A 20,896-nucleotide genomic window follows, 5' to 3' on the forward strand; every position below is an offset into this window, starting at 1 on the left:
ACTGAATTTAATATCTGCTTTGCAGAGGTTATATGTGAACCATAGGTATAAACGAACACAATAGGTACGGAAATATTTAATGAGGTAAAAGTCAGTTTGTGGTCAGGTACCTGTCAATGTCAGCTCAGGTATATTTATAAATATTTTGATCAAGATATCTACCATACGTAAAATTTTGTGGTGACGTAAGGTCGGCATTCACCGCTCAATGCAAATGTATTACAGTATCCGTTAAATTTTGGAATTTTAGCAAGCTCGATAATTTAGTGCCAAAATCAAACGGTTTTATTTTGAAATTTAATTTATGACTTCGTCGATTTTGGACCACATTTGGACATCTTTATGACATATTATATAATACGTTATTAATAATTAATCATTTATTAAAAACTTTAATCACAAGGAGCAAAAATACATTATTTTCAAAATCCGTTTGATTTTGACACGGTGCCAAAATTGAACCCCGTGAAAAAAGAACGATTTTGTGGTTTTGTTGTCAAAATCGAACGAGTACACACTTGATCTAGCTCGGTAAAATCTTCCAAAAGCCGATTACCTCGGCATTTGCTTTTGCTGATATCTCTGCAAAATATCTGTTTGTTAGCTGATATCTCTGCAAAATATCTGTTTGTTAGCTGATATCTTAGCAAAATGTTATTTGTTAGCTGAGTCTCAGAAATTGTTTTACTGAATCTCAGCAAAATTAATTGCAGAATCACTAGGTTGTTGGAATCTCAGCGAAAAAAAACGAGAAGAAGTGTGTACTGTATCATTATTTACATACAATTACAACAAATACCAATAACATAATTTCAATAATTACCAGTAGAATCGTTAATCATAATGCTATAAGGGTTGATGCATATATTATATCACGCTCAAGGGGGGGGGGGGGTCTAAGATTTTGTGACAAGCAATGCATTAGGTATAAGTAAAACGTCACGATAGGGGGGGGGGTAATTTTTTGCTCGATTTAGCGTGACATAATTAATGCATGAGCCCTAATGTGTAAGTAAGAAAAAAATGATAATCATAATTATACAGTGAGTGGTGAATGGAGGTTACGTGAACGGTGCATGGCGACCTTACGGTATTTCCTTTATTTTTTGTAAGTTTCTTAATTTGTGTCAAAACTTATAAATAGTTAAATATGCCCAAACCAAATGGTTTACACAAAAATAGTAGTTTCAAACGTAGCATGGTTATAAAAAAACTGCGTTAAAAAAACTCAGTGTATAAAGATGCTCCCAGGTTGGCGGGGCTTTCTCTCTACGAGAAATGTTAACCTTGGTCCGGATTTTCAACCCCAACTGATGGATGATGATCGTATTTGCTTTGAAAACGTGCATGGGATCAACATTTTTATTCGGATCTTGAACTGAAAGTGGAGAAAAATAATATCCATTCGGTGCCGTTGTGACCGGATTCACAGAACAAGCGGCTGGGTGTGAACCCATTTCTTTATTTTTGCATTCTGAATTGGGTTTACAAGTAAACATCTGTGCACTGACGACGCACTGACGAACAACAAGGACGTTGCTGTTGTGAGTAGAATTGTAAATAAACAATTTACGCACATCGTATGTACCGAAGAGCAATGCTACGAGTATTAAATTATGATGTATTTTGGAGGAAAACTGTATTTTTAAATTGTTTATTGAACTTGTCAGAGCTTCAAAAGTCAATGACACGTTTGTCGTCTGATTGCATGCAAATAACAAAAGCAAATAAAGAAGCAATGCTGCGTAGGTGGACTACTCAGGGAGAGTATTTCATGCATCACAGTAACATATACATACGAACAATATACTGGGTGCTTAATACAAGCGCTAACGATAGAATTATACTTTGAAAACAGAGCGTAAAGCAAATCTATAAATATTCATGTCAAAATCCTCAACACGAGAAATGTTGTCCAAGATCAGTAATCACATGAGAAAGATTTGTGAAGCGAATTCAAAGATAATTGAATCATTCTTAAATCAATACAATTTTGATCAGACGTATAATACTTACTCATTTATTGGCGTGTTTTTGGAGGAACTGTAAAGATAAACAATAAATTAGGTGATTAATTTGGTTAGGTGTATACAATTCGCGGTGTGAATTTTGCCCCACTTTAGAGTGACAAACAGTAATGTTGAAAATGACTACTATTTGTAGTACATATCAGATGTGCTATAGTACCGAAAGATGAAGGACATATATTTCATCAATCAAATCGTCAATGTTGGGAGTGATCAGATGTACCAGCCATTTCAATAAATCAATTATCTTGTCTCATTTTCCGGCAAAATCATTTTTCAGTTTTATAAATTTCAAATAATTTTCATTAAAAATTGCTTCCATTCACATAGTATATTTAAAGTTTAACGTATGGTAGCAATTTTTTTTTTGCTATTATATTAATAATGATTAACCAACATTTCTATTTATGAACATTACAGAAATTCATTGGTAATCATTGACCTCAATCAATTCTCTCATTGTTATGCTTATGATGGTTAAAGATCAATGATCGGCGAGATGGACCAGCCATGGTCTTAGCCTGAAGCAACAAAAAAAAAAAAAAAAAGATCAATGATAAATGTCTTAAAATTTATGCTTATGAATATTTTTTTCCTTTGATTTGTTTTCCGCTGATCAGTTTTCCGTACTGAGTACCAATGCTACCGACGCCAGGGAGGCAGCTCCTACACCTACCTATCAGCTCCAGACCCTACATATCGACCAATAAACTCATGAACCGAGGACCAACGGCCTCAAGTGAGTGCATTACGTTGTTCGCCAAGTTTTGAGCACACTCATGGGGTTTCTTTATCCCCTTCACACCATCATGAAGTATTTAAAGATTTGTAAACCATGGCCCACTTAGTAATGGAACAAACTCTTTTGCTTATTTAAGCGCTCCTAGTGAACGTTTTTGGAAGTTTTAGACGTCTATTTGTTGACAGCAGTGTATTGTAGTGTATTTTTTCAGTTCATAAAACGCTCTTGTTTTGGAGAGGAGAAAGAGGAGTGTAGAAAAAAAAATCGTGCGCAGTCACCTGAAAAATCCATCGTGGTCTGCTTCCAAGATGGCTAAAGTTTTTAATTATCCTAGAAACACTGTATGGCGCGTACTCAAAAATTACACGGGAACCTTGACGACGAATCGGAAGCCTCAAAATAAACGCCGGAGTGGAACTACCAACCGTCAGCTCCATGAAAAGGTCGTGAGGTCCATCAGAAGCAACCCAGGTAAGTCCGATCGTGATTTGAGTAATCAACCAAATCGATCATTCAATCAGAATACAGTAACTAGAACCCATGCTAGAAAGCTGTATGACAACCTGCTGACCAAGACCGGTGGGTTCATACTTATGGATGATGAAACCTATGTAAAGGCCTGCTTCGGACAGCTTCCAGGACCAACATTTTACAAGGCGAAGGCTCGAGGATGTGACCCTGGCAGATTCAAAATGGTTTTTGCGGATAATTTCACACAAAAAATATGATCTGGCACGAAATTTGCAGCTGCGCCCGGAAGACGCTGAGAAAATGATGAACTCGGAGGTTTACAAAACCGAATGTCTCCAGAAGCGAATTCTGCCCTTCATCCAGTCACGTTATGGTGCGCTGACATTTTTGCCGGATCTTGCTAGTTGGCCCTATAGCCGGGAAGTACAACAATAGTACAATGACAACGGAGTCCATTTTGTTCCAAAAACCCTCAATCCGCCTAATTGTCCCCAATAAAGGCCCATTGAAAACTACTGGGCAATTATGAAAAGGAAACTGAAGGCAAAAGGTACAGTCATCAAAACGGCAGCTCAGATGAAAAATTGGTGGGATAAAATCGTCAAACAGTGGTCGAGACCGTTGTGCGCCACTTGATGGGTCGTATTATGGGAAAAGTTCGAACATTCCTTCCTTTCCTTTCCCATAGAACTCTATTCAATATTTTTGGAATAGGACATCCTGAAATTGCCAATCGATCGTTTCATATAAGAAGCGTAAGAGTTGGTTACACCTGACCGATAGGTAACATTTAAGTAAGTGCTCGAATCAATTTATTTTATTTGTTTTGATGGTTAATGCTAGATGGGGGGAAGTGGTGAGACTCATACTGAAAGGGTACAAAACCAAAATTGATGACTGATGACTTCGAAAATGTAATTATGGGGAATTCTGATCTAGTTAGAACCGAAACCCATCTATGACCAAAGAGCGAACAGAAATGAAGGAACTTGAATTTTGTTGGTTGGTCAGAGAGATCTATTTAGTATTTCCCTTTTGGACCGCCAAGTAAAGAAGACTGAAAGTTAAAGTTGAAAATCTATGGAAAGTAGTACATTAATAGTGCAAGAATCGTCTTGAAAAATCAAAAATAAAATAGTGTAAAAGGTTAAAAAAATGGTGTATTTTCTAATTTTGAATCTTGAATAAATGTTTTGAAGAGATTATTTATGAATGTCTATTGTAATTAACTAAAAAACGTGATTAGCGTGTTGAAAAATTGATAATTAAAATAAGTGGCATTAAATTTTAAAGAAAATTAAAGTAGACTAATTAATGAATTTTAAATAAATTGATTATAGCGAGAATAATTATTAGAAATAAACCGTCATTGTCGACCCACATTGGTATCCACCCGACAATGAACTGCATGAAAATGGGCACACTGCAGTTTTATATGGAAAAAAAGAAATTACGGTGCGATATGTGTATGGAAAAATATAAGAAGAGTTCTTGTCCTACCTCTCTAAAATGTTTGGGAAGTTCGCATGCTCTCGTTGATTTTTCAAGATGCAAACAGCAGGGATAAAACTTAAGCGGTCTTTCAAACCTCGCTCTTCGTGGAACACCTTTGACCTTCTCCCAGATGATGATCAAGGCTCTGATCCTGAGGTTGGCAAGACAGATCATTTTGTTTTCAAAGGCTCACCTAGGAACCGATAGAGGAATGTCGCGCAGCTGTCTCGGAAACCATATCATATTGTTGTGGGTCATATAGGATAAATCAAAAAGTAACGGTGAAACCCTTAAGCTGGTTTTATATTATTCAATTTTGATAGGGACTTTTCGTTACTTCCGCGGAAAAGCTTGCAAGTGGCCATTGCTTTCGTCGTCCGTCAATATACGTTTGCCTCATATAGGATGACGGCTACTTGGGATGATGGAACATCGGGAACCATGTGGAATCAGTTGCACTCACAGCGGGTCAGCCACCTCCGAGTTTGTGTCATTAACTTTCAAGATAAATATGTTATACCTGTTTCGTCGATTTTTCCTTTTAATTCTACTACTTTTGTTTCACTTTCTCTTTCACTAATTTCTTTCACTAATTCACTTTCACTATTACTTTGAACTATAACAGATACGTATTTCATTTACTGCTTGCAAACTTCTTCAGTGTATAGTCATAGACAAGTAGTAAACGAAATACGTATCTGTTATAGTTCAAAGTAATAGTGGAAGTGAATTAGTGAAAGTGAATTAGTGAAAGTGAATTAGTGAAAGTGAATTAGTGGTACAAAAGTAGTAGAATTAAAAGGAAAAATCGACGAAAAAGGTATACAATTATTCTACTAAAACGCTCATCAATCAATTTAGATAAATATTTTGTTTGAGAAAAGGCGTTTTTATAAAAATAGTTCTAACTTCTTACGCACTCAACCAAATAAGTCCGATACTATACTGATAATCGATAATTTGATCAAAACCGGGAACAGCGGCATAATGTTGTAAAAAGAAATCTTGACAGTGCTCTGTAGCGTGTACCAAATTAGATTTATGAATGTTCAAAGTGAGTTTTATCTAAATTCGTAAGATTTTTTTAAAATGAATCTTTTATTGATATTTTTAGTCACCTCGTTTGCCATTTGGTCCTAATTATCCTAATTTTCGTTCCAGTCAGAAATATTCATAATACAAAATTTGTTATTTGGACATAAGTCGCCTTTTATTTTGATCGTCATTTTCCCTACTGCACTGTATCTTCTATCTTCATCGTGGCTCTAGAGTTCCAACTTGATCTTCACACCTGTCTTCAATTTTCTGTTTTTAAGCACTTCCATAGTTGTTAATTGTGAGATTTCTATGATTATGATTTTGCATTCGTATTTCCAGGGAAGTCAAGTCCTAGTCCGACTAGGATTTTAACCCGCCTCCTCCTGTGTGTTTTGGCGTTGTAGCATTGTCTTTACTAACTAGGATAGGTAAGGTCGTATCTATTGTGCACATTTGTTGGAAATTGAACTAACGACGTGTGCATCATGGTGGTGCTAATTGTTATTCCGGTTTCTTCCAACTCAAGAAATTCGATAGAATTAGGGTTGCCACATTTAAGTCTGTATTTTATATGAAAAAAACATCTATAAATCTGTATTTTGATGCAAAAATTTGTATTTTGATGCAAAAAATCTGTATCACTTGTTGAGCAAAGGTTACGAAAAATGCTTTCGCAAAATAATTTTTATTTGGAATTTTCCTGGTGGAAAAAAAAAACATTTTAAATTAAATATACTTCTTATTTATATATTGTATATAATGTATAATGTATTTAATGTATTTATTATATAAAAACAATTGCACTTGACACTTTCTGACATTTCGATATTTTAAAATGTTTGAAAGAGAAGAATCTTGCACTAATATTTGTTTGAGCAACATAGTAATTTTTCAGAACATGAAGTCTAAATATGTACACCGAAAACGGGGTAACATTGATAGTTTTTTAAAGTATATTCTAAATAATGTTTACAGCAATGAATGTTTTTTAAATTTTATATTTTTAAAACAAGTACTGAGGATCCAAGAGTCAGTTCGTTAGTACTATGTTTAACGAAAATTAAAGCATTTGCAGTATTTTTTTTAGTTTTGTGACCGAACTTCAGTTTTTTGATTTGGGGTTGCTTTGATAATGCTCGATGATAGAAAAAAATGGGTGAAACACAAACAATTTAGTTCTTTAAATATGAAACTTTGAATGAGTATATAATCAGAAAACATCATAAGCAATAAGAATACAACATTGAGTTTGTGATGGCTATATCGGAAATACATTTCATAAGTGATGGTTTGAGTGCTTTTTCAAAAAATTTTTTTTTTTAATATGTTACACATACTATATAAAAACTATATACGATATCAACGGCTGCAATATGGAACCAATGTTTCTCATTTGGAAAAAGCGCAGTGAGTAAATTTAATCTTTACATTATACTTTCAAAGCTACCCGCATTATCAAAGATACCCCGTTTTGCGGTTTCTGAAATGATCCAGCAAATCTGTAAAATACAAAATAATCTGTATATATGAACCCTGATGAATGTGGGCGTCTTAGTGGAATACCTGTATAATGAGAGAGAGAAGGATTAGTATTTTCCATTTAATTCCACTACTTTATTTGCTTATCCTTGACAGATACGCGTATTTCGTCTGCACATTGTAGACGAAATACGCGTATCTGTCAAGGATAAGCAAATAAAGTAGTGGAATTAAATGGAAAATACTAACCCTTCTCTCTCTCTGTATATATGGCAACCCTAATAAACAAATACCATAAACGAGCTTTATCCCGGATGGGTAAACTATCCCACAAATGGTTTGGATGATACCCCGAGCACGTCGTTAAGCTTTCTTTTATAGCTATTTTAATTAGAGAACCATGCATAGGATGCGGCACTAATTCGTCATATAAACAGAATTAGGTAAAAAGGCGACTCTCATCCGTTTGGCAAGTTGTCTGCTCGATTGGAATTACTTTTTCCAAGCTTTCGACAGATGACCGATTGTTCCAATTTTGTCGTTTCGTTTCTTTCTGGATTCAGCCTCTTTAATATGCCCCCTTAAATCGGTAATTCGCCGTAGAATTTGTTTTACATTAACCGTAATTTAACTCGTGATTAAAGAATCTATTCCATACATGTTTGATGTGGATATTTGTATTCATTGTTTTTGAGGCACATAACGGAAATGGGACGCATATGCCAAAGTAGTACTACACCCTATATTATTATTACCAAACCGAACAATGGATTAGGTCCTAAGTAACATTGGACGTTCGCTTTCGTTAAAAACGTGGCTACAAAATCGTTTCTTGTCGTGTTTGCCGAGCAGTTCAAAATGTATGTAGAGACTGGGAGATGAGAATCATTTTGAGAATCATTTTGAAGAGAATGGTAGAGTATAGGGTTGAGATTGAATTTCCGTCATACTAATCACAACCCGCACTTTACCTCTCTTTTTCAAACGGGTTTGAACAAAGAATGTAATGTTTCTGACTTCTAAATTTATTCACCTTTCCATGCGTACCGTTGGATTTGATAAAGAGTCACAAATTGTTAACATATTGTTTAAAATCTAATCCCAAGATTCAACCATCGTAGCAACCGTATAATTGAATCGTTCATGTTGAAATCATTGATATATTTGACGTTTCTACTTATATGATGGAAATACCAGCTTATGCAGAAGTCGTTCGCTACCTTAATACACCACTGAAAGAGAGAGAGAGAGAGTGATGATTAAAAGTATATAACACCCCCGAGCGGGTGGTTAGGATTTTAATGCTGAAACCGAAAAGTGCGTAATAGCTTCGTGTAAACAATAGTTTATAGTAATTAGGTTTCTCCAATATACCCTACAACAACGCACAATTGTTTAAATGCGCTTAAACGTGCGTTTTATTATTTACGCGAAAATTGATTATTTTTGACACACATGACAGATGGATAAATCACAAAAAAACAGCATACTAACGAGGAGATAACCTTAAGAATGGTCAAATTGAATGTAAACTTTGCACCATAAAGCTCGATAAACGTTGTATTTGATTGATTTAAATTTATGTGCATTGTTTCTGATAAAATTGTGTGATTCTTTTAATTATTCCTTTGCAAGGTCCACCAAAGCAGAGTGAGATCATGTTCATCATGGTACGTTGCACGTGTCGGGAGGAAGGGTCATCCGCCACCCGGCTCACATGAACGATTTCGCTGTGCATCTGTTCGCCTTCCCAGTCTCGATTCTCTTGTACATACCTATCTACCTACATATAAATACCAATATATAGACGTGCGGAACTGCAAATGTTGGAAAGGATGAAAGGATGAGGGATAAATGGACATCATGTCGCGAAAATTTGCGTACATCGAGGAGGAAGTGTGTATGTATCCATTCATGTGACCAAAGGGGCGATATTGTTCGGGATCACTTTATTTCGAAATTCGCGTTAAATTATAATTATGTTCCGAGAGAATCATCAAAGGAGCTCCTGTTTTCGGAAATTGAACGCGTACATGTTTCCGGCGAGAGTGGGTGTGCTGCTGCTGGGTTTAAGGGTTGGAGGTATTGGTCGTTTGAGCGTTTTTCCGAGAGCAAGGGTGGATAATGTGAAAATGCTGCAACCATGTTCGCTCAAGTGGAATGTGCATCGAAGTACGTACAATTATTTGGGATATCGATTTTTTTTGTGGGGATACTTAAATGTCATGTCATGAACGGAACAGACAGTACCAAAATGTTTTGGGATTGAGTGTACTGGACTTGGAGTGATATGAAAACTGGATACTATTTTTTTATATTATTCGCAGATCGCGTTCATCTGAGATTGGCTGTCTAGTATGCTCAACAAATTATATTTGTTTATAGCATATACATGATTTATAAGGTATGTCAAAAGATAGTAATAAAATTCATTTTAGTTATATCAAAATGAATCAAAATTACCGTCAATGCAATCCATGACTTCGATCTATCTTTCAAACACGACACAGCTTGTCAAAATTGTTAAAAAAGTGTAAGGTAAAAAAGTAACAATTTAGTTCTGCTAATGTTCTAATCATTCAATCCAATACGAAGAGAAACTGATTCAAATGAAGTTTTGATTCTGCTAATAGGACATTTTCCAAAGAGGCATATTGCAAAAGATGACCAATGCCCATAAAAGTATAATTCTCCCATATGGGTTTTTTTTTTTCCAGAAATGAGTTATCCATTAGAATCGATAGTAAACTACTAGGGCAAAGACAGCTTTGGATCATGAGTAAATTTGGAATTAATTTTGAGTAACTGTGAGTAACTCGTGTTGCTCAACATCAAATACGCATAGCAACCGAAACTGTCAAGCAAAGCTTATTTACGTTTTTCAACAAAATTTTAAACGGCGCGCTTGCAATGTTTAAACGGGAAGATCTTTTGGCAAAGGAAGGGCAATTGCAAAAAAAAGGAAGCTGTCCCTAAAAATCGATGGAAGATTGATGAGGATTTATGACAGTGTCAGTAGAGATTTTGAACAAGCCTAGGGGGGATTTCAGATAATCCCAGTGCGGCTTACTAAAAATATCAAAGGAGACTTCGGACAGTCCAAATATGAACTATCCCAGGGGAGATTCCGGGCAATCCCAGGGTGGATTTCACTCAATATTTAGGATGATTCATGGCAGTCCAAGGGGGATTCGAAACAATGCAGTAAATGCAAAGGGGGATTCTGGACAATCTAAGTATGAAAAAATTAGATGTGGTGGTTCCTGCATCCCTTTGACGATCGCTCATTGTCAAACTTCATATATGATTCAGAATAAGCGGCGCCGGTGGTGTAGTGGCAAGCGTACAGTCGGGATGTTCTGAGGTATAACGTCTCTGATCACACCTTAATTCGGAAGGGAAGTAAAGCCGTTGGTCCCCGGTTCATGAGTTGATGGGTCTATAAGTAGGGTCCAGGTGTGGGAGCTGCCTCCCTGGCGTCGGTAGCTTTGGTGCTCAGCACGGAAAATAAGATCGACGGAAAACAAATCAAAGAAAAAAAGTTTCAGAATAGAATCAACTATGAAGTTGGCCAGAACTAACCTATGTTGCCCTGCCAGAACAGCTAAATAAAAGACTGCATTCAACAATGTTCCATTTGTGCTAAATATGGATCATCACAACAACACAAGACGATGAAAATTCAACCCGTTCCTGTTCACCCTTTGTCAACCCGTGTCTAATGATGTCTTTTTGCAGGAGTATCATGGGAAACAACGGTCGTCTCTCAGAGATTTAAAGGGCGTCCATGATGAAATTGCCACACTATGAAATTGCTCTAACTTTTTAACCGTTGGGTAGAATTTAATGAAAATTTGGGTGGATTTAGTTCATAGTGCATTATTTACATCCTGCAAGTTTTAAAGTCCTGTGATCAAAACTCGCGGAAATGGAGTCGAAAGAACAGCTCGTGCGTGATAAAATCTTGCGCATTCATCACGAGAACAAGGATCTCTCGCATCGTTCCATCGCTAAAACGTTGGGAATCGCGAATTCCACGGTGTCGCGAGTGATTAAGCAGTTCGAGGAACGGTTGACCACCGATCGGAAGCCCAGAAGTGAAGGAAAAAGTATTCCGTACAACACCAAAAATCACAACCGCGTAGTTGGGGCCTTCAACCGAAATCCGAACGCCTCCGTTAGGGATGTGGCTAAGAAGCTGCACCTAAGCCAAAGTTTTGTCCAGAAGGCCAAAACTAAGGCTGGGCTTCGAACGTTCAAGGTACAAAAGGCCCCTAATTGCGACGAGAAGCAGAACAAGTCCGCCAAAACCCGTGCCAGGAAGTTGTACCTCAACATGCTGACGAAAGTTGAATGCTGCATCATGGACCACGAAACATATGTGAAGGCCGACTTCAAACAGATCCCCGGCAACCTGTTTTCACGGCCAAGGATAAGTTCAGCGTTCCGGAGCATGTCCGCACTCAAAAGATGTCCAAATTTGCGAAGAAATTCCTGGTTTGGCAAGCCATCTGCACGTGCGGGAAGCGGAGTGCACCTTTCGTGACCCAGGACACGATGAACGGACAGGTGTACATAAAAGAGTGCCTCCAGAAGCGGCTGCTTCCTCTCCTGAAGGCCCACAACGTCCCAACAATCTTCTGGCCGGATTTGGCCTCATGCCACTACTCCAAGGACGTGCTGAAGTGGTATGCGGACAATAAGGTCAATTTCGTGCCAAAAATGTTCAACCCTCCCAACACTCCGGAGCTCCGCCCCATCGAGAAGTACTGGGCGATTATGAAGCAGCACCTTTTTAAACGACCTAAGGTAGTGAAGACAGTCGAGGAACTGAAGAAAGTATGGGTTTACATGCAAAAAACGGTTGATTCACAGGTTGTGCAGAATCTTATGGCCGGGGTTAAGGCCAAGGTGCGGGCATTTGCGTATGGACTGTAAATAAAATACGAGTAAAATGGTAAAATGAAGTTTAATAGTTATTTTTCAATCCCTGAAAATTTGATGGCAATCGGATGAAAACTCGAATTTTGCGAATCAATTTTGTGTGTGGCAATTTCATCGTGGACACCCTTTATATCCCTCTTCCGTTATGAATGTTTGTAAATAAATTTTTCTAATCACGGTGCACCGTAATTATTAAAAAATATTATTATTGATGAGTTTCCTCATTTCAGGCATGTACTGCAACAAGATGCGAAACCTTTTTGACCGTTTTTGTGATATTGAGTATTCATTTTCATGAGTTAAAAATAATTTTCTGAAAACATTTGGCCAAATTCCAACTTTCTTGGCCTTGAAATCACACTACCTAGTGTTTTCTACCCGACAAATTTACCAAAGTTATCATTTCCCGATTCCCGGGAAACTAGTTTGACTTCCCGGGAAACAGTTTTTTTGTACAAAAACCATGCAAAACTTTTTTTTTTAATTAAAAATGACCGCACAATAGAGGATTTTCTTGGGGAAAATATATGAGCCTACCCAGAGCAAACGTTGGAGGAAACTGTCGGGAAAAGTTGAAAGTAAATTGCAGGGGAACTCTGAAAATACTTCCCGTGTAAGTTGGAAGACGCTTCCAGAGGAAGCCAAAAGGACTTTTGGGGAAGTACAGGGTGCGTGACTAATTTTTGCAGTAAATTTCAAATAGTAATTTCTCATGCTTGTGCATCATCATTTAGATATATTTGGCAGCACTGGATAGCTTATACTGTTAGGTGTAAGATTTAAACAAACAATGTTGAGTAAACGTAAAGATGTCGAAACAAGAGAGCAATCTGTCAGCCGTTGTCGCTTTGTTGCGCGCCGGAGTATGCATGAAAAAAATAATTCGGTCGGTAAATGTGTCTGAAAGAACAGTATATAATATTAAAAAAGGCTTGGGAAAGTGATAAGACGGAGCACCTGCTCATACTGCTAATAAAGCACAGAAATGGCTTACGGAAAATATTTCGTAAATTTGGGAGGAAGAAATTTGGCCCCCAAGCAGTCCCGATATCAATCCGTTGGATTATTTTGTATAGGGCGTCGTCCAACGGGATACCAATAGAACCCCTCACACCACACTTAAGTCGCTAAAAGCTAAAATCAAGGCAGTGATGACATCTATGGATCGAAACATTTTAAAACGTGCATACTGCAGTTTCCGGAAGCGTCTAACTACAGTCGTCGAAAGGGAAGGCAATTTTTTTGAATAAATTTACTTACAACTTCCATATGTTGCGAAAGAAAATAAATCGCACAAAATTCATTGCTAGAATAACTAACTGGTGTATTTTTCTCAAATATGCCATTTACTGCAAAAATTCGTCACGCACCCTGTATGTCGGTGAAGTCGGAATGTAATAAGAATTTTCGGAGTGAAATGTGTAAATAAAAAATTCCAGGTTGTTGCATAAGATGTTGCAAATAAACTTGGTAGCATAACTGTAACTCTCGTTGGCGAGATACCAGTTGTCTTATCAAAACTTTGTCCGACTTCTCAGGGCTTCTAGAACGGTCCCTGGCTAAAATGCGAATTTGTTTCAAATCACCCTTATTCACAATGTGGATCAAGGTGGATGTAATATTACTTGCCAAAAAGGACATTTTAATTATCATTAATACAGTGCATGAACTGACATTACGTTGCTTTTACTGCATTTGTTTATTTGTATGGCCATAAAAATTACATGAGATTTTCGACATGATTGAAGTGCATCCTCTTGGATGTAATATCAAAACTTATTTTTTGCTGTGAAGAGCCACTGCAGCCAACTGAAGCTTGAACCGGGTACCTAAGAAACCCACAATACCCGCGGCAACAACAAGCAAACGATGCCCTGTCGTATTTAGTTTTTGAATATTGTTGCATTTATTAATGTATTTTATGTTATGTACTGGAATGAATTTAATTCATATTAAATGAATGAATCTCACCAATTTTTAGCCAGATGGCTCAATTTTTTCCAACCGCAGCGTTATAAAACCTCTGGTAATGTTTAAAAACAACTACCAACCGTGCAAATCGAAAAAGGATCAACGATTGTTCACTTTATATTCTTTCGTGTGCTGCTTCAATCTGAGCCACCGAACAGCCCTCCACCGTTACCGAAATGAGCAACAATAGCAAAACATCGTATCTTCACCAATTTTTCTCATGGTCAAACGATTTCTGGTGATTCCCAATATCACAATCGATACATAGGTACTACATACACTATACTTTGCGTATTTCTGGACACGTGGGATGCGCGAGGAGCTTTAAATGACACGAACTATGTAGGTGGTTAGGGCCTGTAACGAAACAAGCACAGAACACACAAACGAGATAGAAAGTTCTGGGTATATATTTTTTTATACTTGGAAGGAGCTCCGGAAGCACGATAGAGACGTAGACGGACCGACGACGGGACTAATGGAGCAAGGGAGATTAATCGGAATAAAACCTTCAGTAATTCAGCCTCCCTGTCCAAAATCTATCAAAATGTATCGCATGAAAATTCAAACACAAACCCACATATAATTCAGATAGGGAAAATGGATGTAATGTCGGCCTGAATGTCCCTAATTTGGGCGCATACATAAATTCAGCCATCGACTAAATTTTCAATAGCGATCAAAAATATCAATTAGTACGGTCCCAATGACGTGTTCATCTAGATAAAACTGATAAATAGCAGATTTTTAGCGATGGGCCCAATCTTAGATCCATAGGACAACATTAGAGCCATTTCCCCTATTATCTAACTTCTATTCCCTATATGCGGACTAGAGCAATTTTGTCGTAAATAAGTAATAAGTGTCAAATCTCACCATAGGCAGTGCTTCAAAGTGTCGACATCAATACCTACAAAATGCTGAATTTCACTAGCCACCTGATATTAGCATCAGTTCACACCGTTAGAATATCAATGTAATTTGCCTCAATTTCAGTGCGCAAATGACATTGACATCGCAAAGGAATCTCTGATATTCTAAGTTATGCTGCAAATTTTTCATATACATATACGCCAGCTAATCGAGTATCGATCTTTAGAAAACTCATCAGCAGTGTTGGAAAAGTTCGCGATATTTCACGAAAAGTTCGCGAGTCATAGTGAGTTTTCGCGAATTTTTCCGTCACTGCTCATCAGTAATATTAAAACGATGCAATATATATACAAAAAAAAATTATTGAGATAAAAGTAAGATTTTCTACTTTTCCCTAGTGATATTCACATGAATAGTTATGTCAAAGCCGTACCGCTTGATATTATGCTTACTACGAATATCAGTGTCGGAAGTGATATTCAGTGCTAGACCAATATCTTACGTCAATTGACATTGTTGACAGCACGCAGCACTGACCATCCTGTTTTTTTATTATAATCACTTTAATACATTTTAGGTTATTCGTTAAAAAGTTAACCTGGAATCGATCGTAACGCCTAGATCGTAGATTGAGTTTACACGTTCTAGGGAATCCGGTCCCATGCAGTATGGATGAAGAGTAACGCTATTGTAGCAGGTGAAGGATATCACCAGGGTTGCTTCCACTCACTTGCTATAAAAAAATGTTTTTCAGAATTCTGAGATCGTTATACCCCGGACAGACTATGGCTTATATCATGTAATATAGGCTGTCTTGCAATGAGCACTCATACATAGGATTTCCAGTGAAAACTAGATGTATGAGTGCTCATTGCAAGACAGCCTATATTACATGATATAAGCCATAGTCTGTCCGGGGTATTAGATAATATAATGATATGTTGTACTTGTACGTAACTAGAAAAGGGTGTAAAGTATGTGTTTGACTCATAAAACTTGCCAATTTCACTTTCAGAGCGTCACAATCAACGATCTTATGATTCGTGAGCGTTCACTCAGAGTGACGAATCGTAAAATTGCTGATTGTGGCGCACTGAAAGCAATATTGACAGATTTTTTGTATAAAACACATACTTCACGACCTCTTCTTGTAACTTACAAGTAGTAATTATCATTATAACATCTAATGATTTAATAATTCTGAAAAATGTTTTTTTTTTATAGCAAGTGAGTGGAAGTAACCCTGGATATCACTTTGCATTTTTTGCTGTTGACTCGCATGCCGTTGTCACCGCACCAGACTAGCAAACGATTTATATCTTCGTGCATTGCAACACAGTCGGAAGGAGAAACAATCACACGAATTTTTTTTTAGGCTATCAGCATAAGACAGTTTGGACGATGAGAGCAGCTCACACAAGTTATTCACATAGATGATAAAAATAAGAGAACCCAGAACCCTGCCTTGTGGTATGCCAGATGGAGTGCCATAGGTCCTGGAGCGTACGGAATTCACCACGACGAAAGCATTTCGGTCAGACAGGTACCAGTTGAGCCATTCCGTGATCCAGGTTGGAAATCCTATGTGATTCATTTAGCTAATGATGAGGTTGTGCGGTACTGTATCGAAAGCTTTCGCAAAATTAACGTAAACCGGATCCACTTGCTGTTTTGATGCTATATCACGTGATCGCTGACACATAACACATAAGGTCTGATGTCGTCGAGCGGTGATTCATAAAACCGTGCTGGCTGTTGGAGATGATCGCAGCAGGAACTCTGCACAGAGCGTTGTGGATCAGTTTCAGAGCTTAATATTATTGACTGCCTAGGCTGAGTGTGAAAGCACTGCACCATTCAATCCATTACTCTGTGCAAACCGTTTGTCACTCACGAGCAGGCGACGCACACCGCTTGCCTTCGCTCACATAGCATGTAATTGATTCATTTTTCCATAGAAAATGTACGCTCAGTCATTCAAAACAAATATTGGGTACCATCACGGCAGAATAAACGTGTTGACTGAGCTACTGACTGAGTGCTCGGCTGTCAGTGACTCGTTTACCTCTGAATCATTCAGACTCTCACGAGGCAGTGAATGATGAGGCAGATGGCAGTTCATATTCATATCAAAATGACCCAATGAACCTGACTGTTTTGCGCACTGATCAGTTTCTTCAACATCTTACTGAGAGTGCAAAGTATGGATATTTCGCGATAATTGGTGACATATATTTGTCGTAACCTGACCGAGGTTTCTAGTCTATAGATTTGCAAAAAAAAGGTAAATCTTAACATTTGAATGAACACTAGAGTGATGCAAAATTTGAAATTTTCGCTCCACAATACTAAAACGATTTCAAATCGGATCCTGACTAACCTCTCAAAATTTGAACCCATGTGAGAAACTGAGATCGCACAAACCATTTGAAGTTTGTATGGGAATTACTATGGTAAAACCAAGATTTTTGTTCATGTCTATCTAATAATTCACCATATCGGTCTGCTTCAAAAGCTTTCAACTATACTTGTAGAAAATTTTCCCAGCTACAACTTTGCTGAAAATCACTTTTTGATTAAATGCAAGGATCGAATGTCGATCGATGTCTTATGATCATGCTCAATCAACTGCTCAGCAGGCAACATTGGTGTTTCTGGGGCGTTGAATAGGACACAAAAATCACGGCTACTATGTCACACTGCAAAATACAGTGTTGCCTACAGAGCAGCTGCTTGATCATGTCATAAGTTTACCAATCTCTTAAATAATTAATAACTTTTTCCTGTCTCGTTTTACATAGAAACAATCTTCAGCAAAGTTGTAGCTGAAAAATTTTTCTATAAGAATGGCTATCGAACTGTTTCGCAGCTCTATATGGAAAAAGACTAGAAGGCAATGAACAAAAAGTTGAGATTTCCCATAGTAATTTACATGCAAACTTCAAATGACTTGTGCGAAGTCTGTTTCTAACCAAATGAGTTGTAACTTTGGGAGGCAAATCAGGACCCAATTTGAAACCATTTAAGCACTGTGGAGCGAAAAAATCAAATTTTGCATCAGTCTAATGAACACCAATTAATTTTTAAACTTAAAGTCCGCGATGTGCAGCGACCATTTCTCACTTAATTTTTACAACGAAAAAACAAATACAGTTTATTACGAAAATTAAAATCTACTTGTTTTACGTATGTATAACAAGCTTAAACTCTATTCTGTCTACTGTTTAAAAAATAACTACGTTTCGTCAACTGTGTGCAAAGTTATTAGCAAATGAGCAGTTCGTGATCAAAACTGTGTATGCCAAGCATGTGCATGGTAGATTGATGTTATGAGACGGAATCTGCTCGAAGCCTGCTTGGTGTTGAACGGGGGATGCTTTACTAAATTCACTCTCAAAGAAATTAGTAAAGAGATTAGCTCTTTCCGAGCTTGAGCGAGAAGTGGTTCCATCGAAGTTGGCCGAGCCAGGGATGCCGTAGTCAGCTTTGCGTTTCTTGATGAAATCCCAGAAGCACGAAGGATTTTCCTTGACGGTTGTCTGTATCCGACACAAATAGTTCATGTGTTGTAGAAAGGGTGGCTTTGTACTCCAACCCAAGCTCACGGATTCTTGCTTTATTGGACACATTTTTGTACGGAAAAACCTGTTGCGCAGCTTACGTAGATTGTTCCGAAATGTACGTAGCTCTGCAGTCCACCACGGTTTATTGAAAGCAGAAATCGGTACTTGTATCTTTCGAGGTACATCATGATTTATAGCTTCAGAAAGAGATTCGTAGAAAGCTGATAACATCTGGTCTACTGAAGTATAACTTGATAATCGTTCCCACTCAATATTCATAACAATAGAATTCAACAAGTCCAAGTCGCATGCCAAATAGTCAATTTCGAAATACCTGTCCTGTTGTACGGATGGTACAACACTCTCGTCAAGTCGTATGATGACTGGTGTGTGTGATGGTTATCACCAGGTAACAGCGATGCAGGTGCGGAAATCAGGTCAAGATACTCTGAGAGATTGGTGAACGCCAGGTCAAGAAGTATTTCGTTCGTGTTGACATTGTTATTAATCTGCCTCAAGCCATTGGCAAACATAGCTTCTGTAAAGTTTCTCTCAGTATCAGTGAAGGCGTTTGAAGGAATCAAAACTATTAATGTCCTCGTCCAGATGCAGATTAGGAAGATTAAAGTCACCGATCGATAGGATTATGTCAGTCTCCGATAAACGATCTGCCACTTGCTGAACGGTCCTTGCAAGAGCAGTATATAACTCGGCACTCAAGTTAGGTGGAAGATAGATACCCACTACAAAAAGCGAATGAGATTGCGACTTTATTCAAACTGCAATTCGCTCAAGATTGTCACAGTTAGGTATCGAAATAGATTCACATTCCAGGTAGTTTTTGGCCGCAATTATTACACCACCACCCCGCAAACGAGGACTGGTTAACTCATTGCGATTACAGTGGAAGAAAACGTAATCCGGCGAAATTTCACTGCTGTCAATATCAGCACGGAGCCATATTTCCGTAAAGACAAGTATTTTTTTATGTAGCAAAAGAGCAGTTCCAGGCAAAATGCGAGTTTTGTGCAATGATTTACATTTTTGCTAAAATTCTTCCGTTTTGGATCTTGATTTTTTTTTCAAAATAACATCCATAGGGTAGAGCGCTACTTCGTCGTAATCACCCATTTCCGTTCTATCGATCAGAAAAGATCAATAATATCAATGATTTCACCGTGCACAAAGCAATATCAGGTTTGTTCCGATGCGTTAGTTCATAAGCTACAACAAAAATCCTGCTCGTAGAACGAATTTAGAATCAAGAAGCAGTATTAGATTTTAAACAATACCTCAACAATTTGTGACTTTCTATCAAATCCAACGGTACGTATGAAAAGGTGAATAAATTTAGAAGTCATCTTTGACAGAAATATTCAATTTTTTGTTTAAACTCGTTCAGAAAGGAGAGGTAAAGTGCGGGTTGTGCTTAGTACGACCGAAATTAGATCAAAAACCCTACAATTTTTCAAAAAATTGAAGCAGAGAAACGGCATTTCTGATGGAAATTACTTCTGAGACAAAGTTGTAAAGAAAAATAATGTATTTCAGTGTAAATATTTTAAGTAAAAAAAAATATAAAAACCCAAAGATCTAAAAATGTGTTTGTCCGAATTATTTTTTTCTAGAAAATGCTTATGAAAATGCAAACTTATGAAATATTCAAAACCATGGACACTTGAAAGCTGAAAATCGTAGAACATGTAATGTTGGACAAACTATTTAATTTTTTTTGTTCTTTTTTTTTTGTGTTTCAATGAAACAAAATTGAAATGTCTCAAATATTGTTTTCTGAATATAGATTACATAAAAAATCGTTTAAACAAAAAGATCAAAAATTTTACCAAAAGTGCTTGCTCTACGATTTTTTTTTCTATTTTTAAATGTCCATAATTTTAAACATTACAAAAGTTTGCATTTTTCTTGAGCTTCAGTAAATCAGACAAGAAAAATTTGAATTATTTAAGTTTCTTAATTTTTTATGTGGATTTTTTACTAGAAATTTGTTTATTTTTTTTTTGTATTTATAATAAAACATTATTTTTCTTTACAATTTGGTCTCAGAAGTCATTTCGCTCAGAAGTGCCGTTTCCGTTCTACAATTTTTTGAATAGTTCCAAAGACGCCACTTGGAAAAATTTACAAGATTCAATATGGCCGAATTCTAGCAGAAATGCGAATCTTTGCCCATAACAAACAATTGTGCAAAGTTTCATGCAAGTCGGAGAAGGTCGAGTTTTTCAGATTCGTCTTTTGACGTAGAACTGCACAAAATACTAAGATTTACTAAAGTC

At 37.2% G+C, this 20,896-nt stretch overlaps 1 protein-coding gene across 1 annotated transcript in view; it reads right to left on the reverse strand.

The window, feature by feature from the left end:
• Helz (Helicase with zinc finger) overlaps positions 1 to 20,896 on the reverse strand; it is a 159,727-nt gene that overhangs the window by 101,471 nt on the left and 37,360 nt on the right. The window contains exon 2 of the mRNA XM_065229423.1: positions 2,017 to 2,043. The gene's annotated coding sequence lies outside the window, so the exon portion shown is untranslated. The remainder of the gene's footprint in view (positions 1 to 2,016; positions 2,044 to 20,896) is intronic.

This window comes from Ochlerotatus camptorhynchus, unplaced genomic scaffold, assembly GCF_037179485.1.
Source record: "Ochlerotatus camptorhynchus isolate MF236.1 unplaced genomic scaffold, CSIRO-AGI_Acam_v1.1 ptg000025l, whole genome shotgun sequence".
Classification (NCBI taxonomy): Eukaryota; Metazoa; Arthropoda; class Insecta; order Diptera; family Culicidae; genus Ochlerotatus; species Ochlerotatus camptorhynchus.